The sequence below is a fragment of the Puma concolor genome, chromosome A1 (assembly GCF_028749965.1).
Source record: "Puma concolor isolate L17-30 chromosome A1, mPumCon1.1.hap2, whole genome shotgun sequence".
Lineage (NCBI taxonomy): Eukaryota > Metazoa > Chordata > Mammalia > Carnivora > Felidae > Puma > Puma concolor.
Window position 1 is genome coordinate 89,532,836 of NC_141667.1, and position 12,073 is coordinate 89,544,908.

The 12,073-nt window shown below is 35.9% G+C and overlaps 1 long non-coding RNA gene across 1 annotated transcript in view; it reads right to left on the reverse strand.

Moving 5' to 3' along the window:
* The window catches only part of LOC147584297 (uncharacterized), a 39,379-nt gene extending 27,697 nt beyond the window's left edge, over positions 1 to 11,682 (reverse strand). Inside the window, exon 1 of the long non-coding RNA XR_015248179.1 lies at positions 11,506 to 11,682. This is a non-coding gene — a long non-coding RNA (uncharacterized LOC147584297). The remainder of the gene's footprint in view (positions 1 to 11,505) is intronic.
* Between the last annotated feature and the right edge of the window lie 391 nt (positions 11,683 to 12,073).

The window sequence follows — 12,073 nt, forward strand, 5'->3', positions numbered from 1 at the left end:
ACAATTTCAACGATGCAGTAAAATCAAATATATATTCTCAAATTGTGTATATTGGGGTTTTTAATAGATCCTAAATATCACTAAATATTTTGCTCTTTTACAAGTTATTTTATTTTAAAAGGGTAAAGTTTTCTTTTAAAACTTGGCAAAATAAACATTTGTTGCTAATCTCATCGCTTGTTTTGCTTTAAAGCATGTTAATGATTTTTCTGATTATTTAATATTAACAAGTGCTCTTTTAAAAAAGTAGATCTGCTCATTTGGGGTATTGGGTTTTAAATATAATTTAAGATTAGTGTGATTAAGTACTTTGAATTCTTAAATAATCATTTTAACCACTTCTAACAAATTTAAGTTGAATGCTTTTAAAAGTTCTTCCAAAACCATCGTCGGTTTTATTTTGTAAAATTTCCTTCAAAACTTAGTCTACCACTGTGAATGAATTGCTTTTAATAGAGAGATTGGGGGGAAAAAAGGAAAGGGAGATTTAGGAGAAGAAAAATGTCAAGTGAATCAATATGATTAATTAAATTAAATGTGGATTTATAAAACTCATATTCATAGATTTACACAATATATTCACAGTGACATTTAAAACATGTTTTGAAAATCCCTAAATAAAGTCCCATGTACATGAAGATATTTTCCATCTTTAAGAAATAAAAAAAAACCCTTAACAACATAATAGAATTATACAACTTTACTGCCATCTCCTATACATTTCAATAGTTTTTTGACAGAAAAACCACAACAATTTTAACATGTAAAAGTTTTAAAGAAAATTATATCCATTTTTGCTACTATCTAAGATGTTTATACTTAAGCCAATAGATAATCTTGACTACTAATGCAACACAAATAGTTTTTCTTGTTTTAAATTCACATCAAGGTCATTTTGATGTTAACCCATTAAGTCTACCTATATGGTGTTAACCCGTTAAGCTCGCTATGCTATTCTACTGGATGCCAAAATTGTTCAATTTAACAGGTCAAATATTTATGAAGAATGAATGTCAGTTTTTACAAGCTGTGAAATATGATGTGGAGGAAAGGAACTGGTTCTTAGGTTTCTGAAATTGCTTTTTAAAAATTCAGGTAATACAAAGATAAAAGTGGTGCCTTAAACCTACTTGTAGAATTAACATCTATGAATGATAAAAATGACAACAGGGACATTAGCATGGCACAACAGCTAAAATAAGAGATTTGGAGAGAGTATTCAGGTTCAGACAGTACTTAATAGTGTGATTTGTACGCAAATCAATTTGACTTAAGAAAATGAACAGTCTTTAGGTATTAGTTCTGAGTTATAATTACTTCCATCCTCCCAAAAGTCTGTTAATGTTGGTGTGTTTCTCCCCCCAATCCTGTATGTTTCATATTAGTCTAAAATTTTTTCTTCCAGTTTTCATGAAGAGTATAGTATGTTGCTTTCACAAAAAATTCAGTCACAGCCCAAGCTATTTTAACATATGACAATTTTTTCCCTGTAAAAAAGGCTCCAAGATAAAGATTTTTACATCACAGAAAAAAATGGAGGAAAATTGAGAGAATACTTTATTTCCTGTAGTAGCTTGCTATTGATGATGAAAAACAAGGAAACAAATGTAATTGGTAAAACAAACCCCAAGGGAAGTTTCAAGTATCTCAAACAGGGGAATATTCTTAGTTGTAAATAGCTCAGTTTTATTTCTAGAACCTAAAATATGTATCTCTGCCCCCCCCACCCCAATCTCGCTTCCAATTTCAATACTTCAGCCTTATCAGAGTAAACAAGCTATTGTTAGAATAGAAAACCCAGCTAGGTCTGAGGGCCTGCTGCCACTTCCCTCTCTTCCTAGCACAATCCAGTGCCAATAGCTTTTGGAAAAGGGAAGAAAGAAAGGTCTGCTACTGTGCTGTGTGGAAGCAAAGGGGCAGAGGGGCATCACTTCAATCTCTTGGCTCTGGTCCTTTCTCTCTCGCATCTCCAGAGAAAAGAGATGCTCTTCATTCACAAAACAAAACAAGAAAATCTCTGTAATTATTTTTGGCTCAGCTCCATTGAAATGCATTCTCCTGGAAGCATCTCTGTTTTAGATTAAAACAATGCTTAGAATATTCATTCTTTGCTCTTTCTTTCTCACTCACCCTGCACGCCACCCCCAACCACCACTCTCCCCCAGCCCACCTCATTTTTCTCTTGCTTGCTTATTTCCCAGTCTTGGTTTCTTTTGCTCTCTGTCACTGCCTTTGGTTGTATTTTCTTTTTCTCAATCATACCAAACTTAGGCCTCAGAGTTTGTTAGCATCGATACCTACAAGTGCAACCTAAGGTCTCCATGTTCAATGTCAGTTGGTCAAGACTCAAAACCTCTGCTAACCAGGAAGTTTCCCCAATCCTGTGTCCATATTTTATGATGGTTGATTTGTAATCTGATGTTTCAAAGCAAAAAGTAGGTGATTTCTAGCCTTTTCCTGTTCATTAAAATTGGGAATAAAATTTATTTTCTCTTTCCTCTAGCCCTCTTCAACACACAGTCCTCAAAAGATGGATGAAATCTTCATTGTCCTTAGTAGGTGGTGGTTATTGAATTCCAGGGGTAAGGTATGGAAAATTTTTTAAATCCAAATTCCATCATTTAGTCACTGACAAAATTGAGCTCAAGAAATCAGAATGTATCTATTAATTTTTTTTTTCTATCACCAACTTTACCTTTGGTTTTGTTTTCCTTAATAAGGGCAAACACTTACCATTTCTCTTTTTGTTAAGGGAAAAAAATTACAGCAAATGGAATATAGAATTCCTGCTTGTGTTGCATATTAATAAAAGTTATCTGCGCTATGAAACATAGGGTTCTCTTCTCTAAACAGTGGGTTCATTTGTGCCCTGATTTTTATTTATACTGACATATTTTGTGGAATTCCAACTTCTTATACTTTTCAATTCTTGGCAACTGTAGACAAAAGTTGCTGATTAACCTTTCGTAGACAGAGGTAGATCTGATACCTACTTTGATGAGCATTATGTGTTTTTCTATTTCTCACTTTCTCATTGGAATAATTAATTTGTGCTCATTTCAAATTCTTGGTTGTTAGCAAAGGCATCCAACCTTAGTACCTATCACCCATGGAATGTATCCTATTTAGGGGTGCCTTCTTGCTCCTTTGAACAATGAATGTTTTGTGTGGAGACTGTAATCACATATGAGTAAGAAGTAGCCTTCCTGCACTATCTTGACAAACAAAACAAAATCCTGACAGTTGCCCAGATGTGAAAGGTCTCTGGGATTTCCTATCTGCCCAGTAACACTAAAGTAATCTTGTAAACATGTATTTAAAAGAGTTTGAGAATCTATTTCTAAGCCCTCACAAGAACCCTGATTACTGAACTCTATTTGGTTTACCAAATAGAGAGAAAGAAAAGAAAAAAAAAGAAAAAGGAAAACCACACACACTGCAATTAATTACACTGTAAACATTTAATAAATATTCTTTCTTTCTATCCTTGCCCTTTTCAAAAGGAAAGGTGGTAATTTACATGTGCTATGCCTTTTTCTTCTCATTGTTTTATTTCTTTTCTTCCTGGCTTTCTTTAACTTGTGTAGAAAAGAGGTGGACATGTTTGAGGAGATAGAAATGTTTACCTAGTACATTTATTTTGTCATATAATAAAACAGCCTAGGCACCTTCTACTTTGTCTTAGAAGCTTTGTTAAACCACTAGTTCTGGAAGCTGCATTTTAATTACAAAATATTGTAAAGGAAATACAGTAGGAATACACAATCCTTGATTCTCAGCCAAATGAGAGGAAGTTTAATAGCAATGTATAGTTGCAGGAATGGTTATGTTGGGGATCCATATGCATTTTCAACTCACACATTCAGGCAGTGCAATAAAGCAGGGAAAAAACAGCTGATACACAAAAGGGACCGTCTAGACAGTACCCCATCAGTCTGGCTAAATTTGGTGCTGGCATTCCCAATGGGATTGTAATATAATTGTTCTGGTGTCTGCGTTCATTCCCCCTGTCAAACACCATTCCAAATATATATCCTTCTCCCCCCAGCCCTTTTCCTTCCATAAATGTGAAGCCCAAATTGTGCCATGCTAGAGAGAATGTTAGATGGCCCAACACCAAGAAAATGTTATAATTTAGCAAAATCACATTGTTCAATTTCTTAAAAAAAAAAATCCCTGTTACTTCCTAAATCCAAACAGAATTAATTCCACTCAAATTTTGATAATTTAAATTAGAACATGGAAAAATTTACATGCAAATACAAATAACCTTGAAATATTGAGCACTTCAGATGAAAGTAAATAGACCTTTTTACTCCTTTATATTTATTAACCTTTGTTAGAAAATTTAACAGAAATCAGAGATGTGAAAGTGTAATGATGGACATGGATCATAAATTCTAATGAAGGAAAGGCTAATGAAAAAATGTTAAGCAAAAGCACTGAAAAAATGTAAATTGTGTATTTTTTCTTTCTTGGGTTTAAAAGCCATAATATTTTTTGGTCTCTAGCCATCTTTTGAAAGTTAAATTTCTGTTAATTTATATATGAATGCTTCAATTTTTTTGGCTTTTTAAAGGAGAAACCAGAAATATTGATTCAGTGACTTGTGGTAATTATCAATTAATATTTTCTAAATATTCTGGTTTAAGACATCACGAAAATGAAAAGCACTACTTACAGAGTAAAATAAGCTAAACATCCTATCATTAAAATGAGTAATGCATACATTATTGATGAAAATGCTTATAATCTAAAAACTTCCACACCATTGAAATTTAGGTGGTCAGATTTATTTTCAAGAAAAATGCAGATTTTGGGATTGCCATATGAAACAATAACCAAATACACTCACTTTATTTTCTGTTCCAAAGTGTCACCTCTGGGCATTGTTTAGATATAAAATTGACCAGGAAATGTATTTTTTTAATTTTTTTTTAATTCCAAGAAAAATTATCTTGAGAAAGAGGCTGGGCTGTTTTGTTTTATTAATTATGGGTGTATATTTGTACTTCCTGTTTGGAGGTTAGTAATCCTTTCTCTGATCCTATAGAAAGAATTTGTCTCCCTTCTCAGCAGTTTTGAGATGCTAGGTAGACTAGGATCTCAAGTGAGTTAACAAAGTCCGCACCCTCATCAGGAACCACTCTAACTAGAGCAAATTCAAAGAAAATACTTCAGGCACTAGATCCTGGCTTTATCCAACTTTAGGAGGCTGAGAGAGTGGTACACCAACCAAGACTGGGCTAACGAGAAATGGCTGTTCCAGGAAGAAGCAAGACACAGGGCCTCAACCCGCACAAAGACAGAGCACAATTGCACAGAAAATCACCACCAAAGCAATCAGGAAATATTGAGATAAATTTTACAGAGGTCTTAAAATTCTCATGTAAAAATGAATGATGAAAGATTATAGAAGTCTTAAAATTCTCACGTGGAAAAATAAGATTAAGAGATTGTGTCTTCTCATTTTTAATTTTTAAAGGTAGCGACTTCATATTTTTTTCCTTCTTTGTATGATATTTTTCTTCCGACTTTGTACATGGGTATGAGAAACAGGTCGTTTAAAAAAGACAAAATAATGATATTTGAACAGTGATTGCCTAGAACAGGGTGGTTTGCTTGTGATTGTTTTTTAATCACTTTATTTTATTTTTTTACATTATGTACAGGCGGAAAGTGAAAGAAAGGCAGGTTGTAGGCCTCTCTGAGATGAAACAGTGTGGCAAAATCTGAGTTTTATACTTGATTCTCAAACTATTGAATAATATCCTATGAGACCTCTTAGGTCTTAACTGGATTAAAATGAATATATTTGTGCTCTGGCTCTTTTCAGCTAACTAATGTGCATGTGAATTGATAGTGTGCGAGGGAGCCGGTGAGAGCAAGTGTATGTGACACAGGGAAAGGATGCGGGCTCCGGGCTGAGAGTGACTATGAAGGAGCGTGCAGGACGGTGTGGGCTGCCTCCAAGAGTGAGAGCAATGAAAATTAGCAGGCCTTGGGGTCTGGTGCATTTTGTCGAGAGCCAGAAGAGAAGCTTAGCTGGGAGATGAGGAGGGAGGGGAAGCATGGTGAAGGGAGGGAGGGGAAGGGGGTGTGGCGTGTGCGTGTGCGTGTGTGTGCGCGCGTGTGTGTTGGCTCTGAGATGTCAGTTATGGCTGAGCCTTGGGTTTTTGTTTTGTCGGTTCCTAGCGTAAATAGGCTGGAATCTCAGGTTCAGGTTGGAGTGCGTGCAAAGGCATCATCGTTTGAGTTTCTTTTTCTGGCCCTTCGCTAGGGCTGCTGCTCGGAACATTGCCGCTGCTACAGAGCAGTGGGGGGAGCAGCAAGGGATGGGGGTCTGTCTGCAGCTGCCCCTCTCACACTTGAATAAAAGAACTTTTTTTCAGGGGTAGGGAAGCTGTGAATACCTTTCCCAATAAGAGATGAGGCATATTGAAAACTATATTAAATTACCCTGATTAACAATTTAGCCACGAACAGGGGAGCTTTGGGAGATCTCTATAGGCAGGACTGGGGGCTATTCATGCCAGCAGCTAAGAGGTCGAAAGGTTTCTGAAGTTCACAGGCTCAGAGCCTTTGTTATGCTAACAGACAATCTCAAATCAGCTGCCTAGTGGAGTGTGAAATATAAATGATTCCTTGAGAACTTCCAATAAGTTGTCACTCTTGCTCTCCAAATACCGGGACAGGCTGCTAATTTCTAGCAGGCCCTTTTGCAACATCGCTAGCCCTAAATGAATGCCTTTGTAGTTCAAATAATCTTTTCAAGGGAGCTGTCCTATCATCATAGCCCAAATGCATCTTGGTTTTGACTATTAAATGAAAATCAGGGCTCAGCAGTGCTTGACTTTTCCAAGTCGTCCGATGTTTGGGAAGGGTGGCGGCAGCTCTCATGCACAACAAGTTAGCACCCACTGCAGGAGGGCCAGGGCATTAATAACAGCTCGAGGCCCCAGGAGCTACCCCAACTCTCACCCCCACTCCCTACCAGGAACAATGCTCTGGGAGAGATTTACGTGGCTTCCCTCAGGCTAGACTACCTTCCTCTTTCAACCACACCAACATCTCTCTGATTTATGGACCCTCTGTCCAAGAGGACAGCCAGCTGACCTGCGAGCGTCTGACTGGTCACTTCGAAGCATCAGCTTTGGAGATGGATGTATTCATTCTTCAGGGCATGCAAGGCCAAGGGGAAGAGGGCAAGGTGTGTGTGTCCAGGCTGTGCCCCTGGTATCAGATGCTTGTGGATATTATTTTATCATTTTCCCATAAGGAAGATAGGAACATGGCTTCTGATCTTGGGTGTGACCCATTGAACATGTCCAGATGGATAGAAAGAGGTCCTGGCCCTCTGAGTCTGAATTACAAAGCTTTTTAAATGAGGAAAACCACTTCCCACTCCAAAACCAACACAAGTTGGAGGCAGTAGGAATGAGAATCTATCTGGGAAAGCATGTGCCCAAATTAAACATTCTACTAAGAAAGGACAAAGCTAATTTATACAAATAAAAAAAAACACATGAAAGAGAGGACAGAAACCAAGGAAATTAGAAATCTGTCTCCATCGGTCTTGCCAAAGGAAGGAATAAAACCTTAACAGTAATAATTTAGGTCCTAAAAATGTTGATATTTCTGACTCTATGTGCTCTACTTCTTTGCTGAAATACAAAAAAGTCCATGATATCACAGAAGTCTCTGTTTTTTTTTTTTCCAGACAGAGCAGGTTTGATTTTTGGCAGGGAATGGGGGGGAAAAAAACCAAATGGGCTGTATTTCTTAATATATTCCTAAGGTAGGTTTATAAACATATAAATGTACAAAAGCAATATATTTTAATATACCCTTAGGTAACTTCATAAATCTTGATGATGCAGCTCTACAGAAAAACCAAAAGCCTGATTCCCCTTCATCTTCTTCCTCTAACTACGATTTAAAATACTACACCAAAAGTGTTTGGGGGAGTTCATTTTGATTGGTATAGAAACTGGTGTAAGTAAACACTTTTTTTTTTTTTGCGTTGGGTATACCAAGACTTATCACTATATATTGATAATTAAATATAAAAAAGCAGTAGTATAACTTATACCAATTTTGAAATGACCTAGCTTACATGTTTAAATCTTATTTTTAAAAAAGCCAGGACACAAAATACAATAGGAAAGGACTCTGGGATTCAACTCAGAGAATCTGGCCGTCAGAATAGGAGAGAGTGTTTAGTAATCAGGTCATTATTTGTCTTTCAAATCCGTATTTGTTTCACTCAGTAAAACAATCTGCAAATAATATTGGCTAGAAAAATTAGTTCAGATTACTGACATTGAAGGAGTAAAAATAAAGTTTGTGGTTTCTTCTGCCAAATACCAGAATTAGATACTAATTTGTTACTGATCCCCTCACACCCTTTTCAGAGGGACTTAGGATCCTGGATATCCTTATTTCAGAGATAGCAGAATGATTGGCTTCGGATGCACTTCTAATTACACACAGAACTTCTAATTACACACAGAAAGGCAATAGCTCAAAGTTCAGTGGATCTGACACAACTTGCTTAAATTTAACTTTTCATCCCCTCTTCGTTTAAAAATTTTTAATTAATATGAAACTATAAGCATCTACATGTTATTGACACATGCTGGATATGCAGAAAAGAAACACCTTCTCTGTGCTTCCGAATACTTATTTTACCACTTCCAAGTGTCCTCTCTCTTTCCCGTCTTTAACACATCAAAACAGGGAAGAAAGCGCTTTTGTGTTATAACTACAGAGAAAACATTTGAGAATGTGTCAATGCTGTGAATACCAGCACCAGTTTGGGGGTTGGTTTGTTTTTCCCCCTGCCGTGGTATTTCTTTTCCCTTTGCTTTTGCAGTCTTTAAACTCTGACCACTTTGAGAAAAGCAATGGTTGAAATGAAAAGTTAGGACAAATTGTGTTAAACCTGTGTGTTGCCAGAATATGAGCATGATGAAAGCAGTGTTAGGACATTACAGACCCAGAGCAGGTCTCCACACACAGAAAATTAAAATAAAAAATAAAAAGCTGGTCTTTTTTCTTTTTTTTTACTTTCTTAAATACTTAAGACCTGAGAGAAAAGGAATCCCTATTTAAAAAAAAAAAAGACAAAAAACAAAAAACAACTTTCCAAGGTCGCCATTTCTCCAGATTGGGGGTATCTGAATGCGTGTGTTTGTGTATGTGCATGTGAGAGTGTGTTTGGAGAGAAAAGAAAGAATGGGGGAGGAGGAAGGGCAGATAACTTTACTGACATATTAATTCTTTAGATAGTAGTAAATGAATGGTCCAAATAGACATTTGTTTCCCTTAATAGGTTTTGTACAGGTCTCTTACAAGCTGTGGCATATGCTTCATTTATATGTATATTTATTTAGAAGGATTGAGAATAATAGGTGTAGTTTGTCTATAGTCGCAGTTATTATTTAAAGTCCAAAGAGGTTACAACTTTTTTCTACCCCAAACACGAATACAAAGGTCTCTTGTATGTGCTTCCTTGCATTACGTTCAAGGCCAATTAAAAATAAAGGTAATATTCTAACTCTCGAGCCTTGGGAGGAGAAAGGAGGCTAAAAGGCAAAATGACTCCAAGATGGCTGCCTCTTCCTTCTTCCCCCTCCTTTCTGCCTATTTTCCACATAGAAATTAATGTAATATTTTGTTTAGAAATCACATTGTAGGTCATTTGCAAATGAGGCAGCCTCGGAGGCACCAGTATCTGCCTAGAATACTCTCACGATGCCATCGAGGTATGGAGAGATTAAAATGCAAACATTCAAATGTATTTAGATTTGTACACAGTGGCTAGACTCACACACATACACACTTGAATGTATGAACAACACACACAGCTGCAAATGGAATAAAGGGCTGAAATCCTTCTTAATTCTTAGGACAGAGGGCAAAGGAGGGCGCCAGGCCACCTCCTTCCTCCCCAAAGGTTCGAAAATACCCTGTTCATGGTCTGGATTCGATTTTTTAAAAAAGATATATCTTACTGATGACTCTCTCATTAGGCAGACTTCTAAAGTCTGGGGAGACAAGATTTCCATAAATTATCTCTCTAGCTCATCTCATGCTGGTACAAAATGCAACGCTAAAATTGTTTTTTCTTTTTTACTTTTGCATTTTTTTAAAAGAGAGAATAGCAAGCTAACCAGCTTCCTTACTAACATGTTAAAGGATTAAGATCACTGGTAATTACTGCTATTAATTATAATAAATATATATTCTCAGTGATAAAATCCCACCCATAAAGCTGAACTAAAATCATGTCGAGAATAAATAAAAGTATATTTGGGGCTTTATAACAGATTTATAGCAGGTTACTCTCTAGACTGGAGTGCACTAGGCATAGAACAAAGCAAATGGTTTAGTTCCTATAGGAAATATATTAAAAAGGAAAAAAAAAGAAAAAAGCCCACAACCCTTTATCTAAAAGCCATCAGGGACAAGCACTCAATACAAGTTAACAAGCAGGAACTGATAAGATAACATTTATATGAGGTCAGAAGTCAAATGCCAGTCAAAGGCTTTTAACCTCTTGGGTCATAAACAGGAATAGTTAAAAGTGAGAGGTAGTTATTTATCGGATATTAAGGGTACCTGATCATTGCCAGAGAATCACCAATGATGAAACTAATTAGGATTTATAGAAAAAGAACTTTGTAGCTGTTCAAAGAAAATTAACCTACAAACCCATCATTCTGCAATTGGTAGAGAGAAAAACAAACAAAAAAACCCACCCTTCTTTTGAGGGGGAAAAGAAATCTAGCAATTTAAACAGATTTAGTAACAAAATCTCTCTCAGAAACAATATTTAAAGTTAATGTATATATTGATTAACATATGGTAAATGATAGACCTTGTAAATTCTGTATTAACCATCTTAAAACAAAAAGAAGCATCACATAATTTATTTTCAATTTTAGTTCTTTTTCTTTTATTCCCTCCTTAACACCTCCTAAATTAGACAGGATATAACTCCGATTTCACAATACTTCTTGCCCTCAGAATGCCGTCATTTATAAATTTAAAAATATATATGTATTCTAACAGCAATTATTTGAAAACATCAGAATATCGGAACTGCTTAATTAAAATTTTATCTTCATCTATCCAGAGAAACAGATGTCTCTTCCTTTATTTGCTGTCAGGATATTTTCCTTTGTTTTGATTTTTGTCCTTTTTGTCTTTTTTTTAGGTTCACATTCCAAACAGTTCTTGGTCTCAGAGTCCATGCTGGCTTATATTTTCAAAGCATACCACCCCCCCCCTTTTTTTTCTCTTTTGCAATAAAAGAAAGCAGATCTAGATATTTCTTTCTAGAGAGAGATAGAGGGATTGTTGTTAGGCCTGCTAAGGCCCACTGTTTCTTTAAACAGAGTCCACAATACACTAGGCGAACATTGTGGATTTAAAATGCTTTTAAATATTTATCAGAAGTATTTTATCATCATATTCAAATGACACCTGGAGTGCACTCACCTTTATTGACAATCTCTGTTCTGAAAGTCCATTTGCTTCCTTAAAGCCCCCCAAGCAGAACAAGGACTACCCGTTTTCATTCAGTTAATGTTTAGTAAAAAACCAAGCAACCTTAATCAGCATGCTGATTGCATCGTCAACTAACAAATAATTTACTACTCTGAGCATTGCATTCCATTAAAAGCTCATTAAATTTTCTGTTCTCCAATGGGAGGTTTAGCTTTTGAACTGCATGCTTTTGCTTCGAATGATCATTTATTCAATTTTTGCAAAATGTTGTGTTTTTTTTTTTTTTTCCTAAAGTATAGGTGAGCATTTCAATACCTATAGACTACAGGCATATGGAAACACAGTTCAGGGTTTGAGAATGTTCCATTTGATTTATAGACTCTGTTTAATAAAAATTCAACATAATCTCTTGCACTTTTAGAAAATCCTGAAATCACTGAGTATATCTGTGCTTATGTGTGACCCAAACATAGCCTCAGAAATATTAATACATAATATAAAATATCAAATCCCCTTTTTAGAGCTTCGACTTTCCTTTTCCACGTATTACAGCTATTGC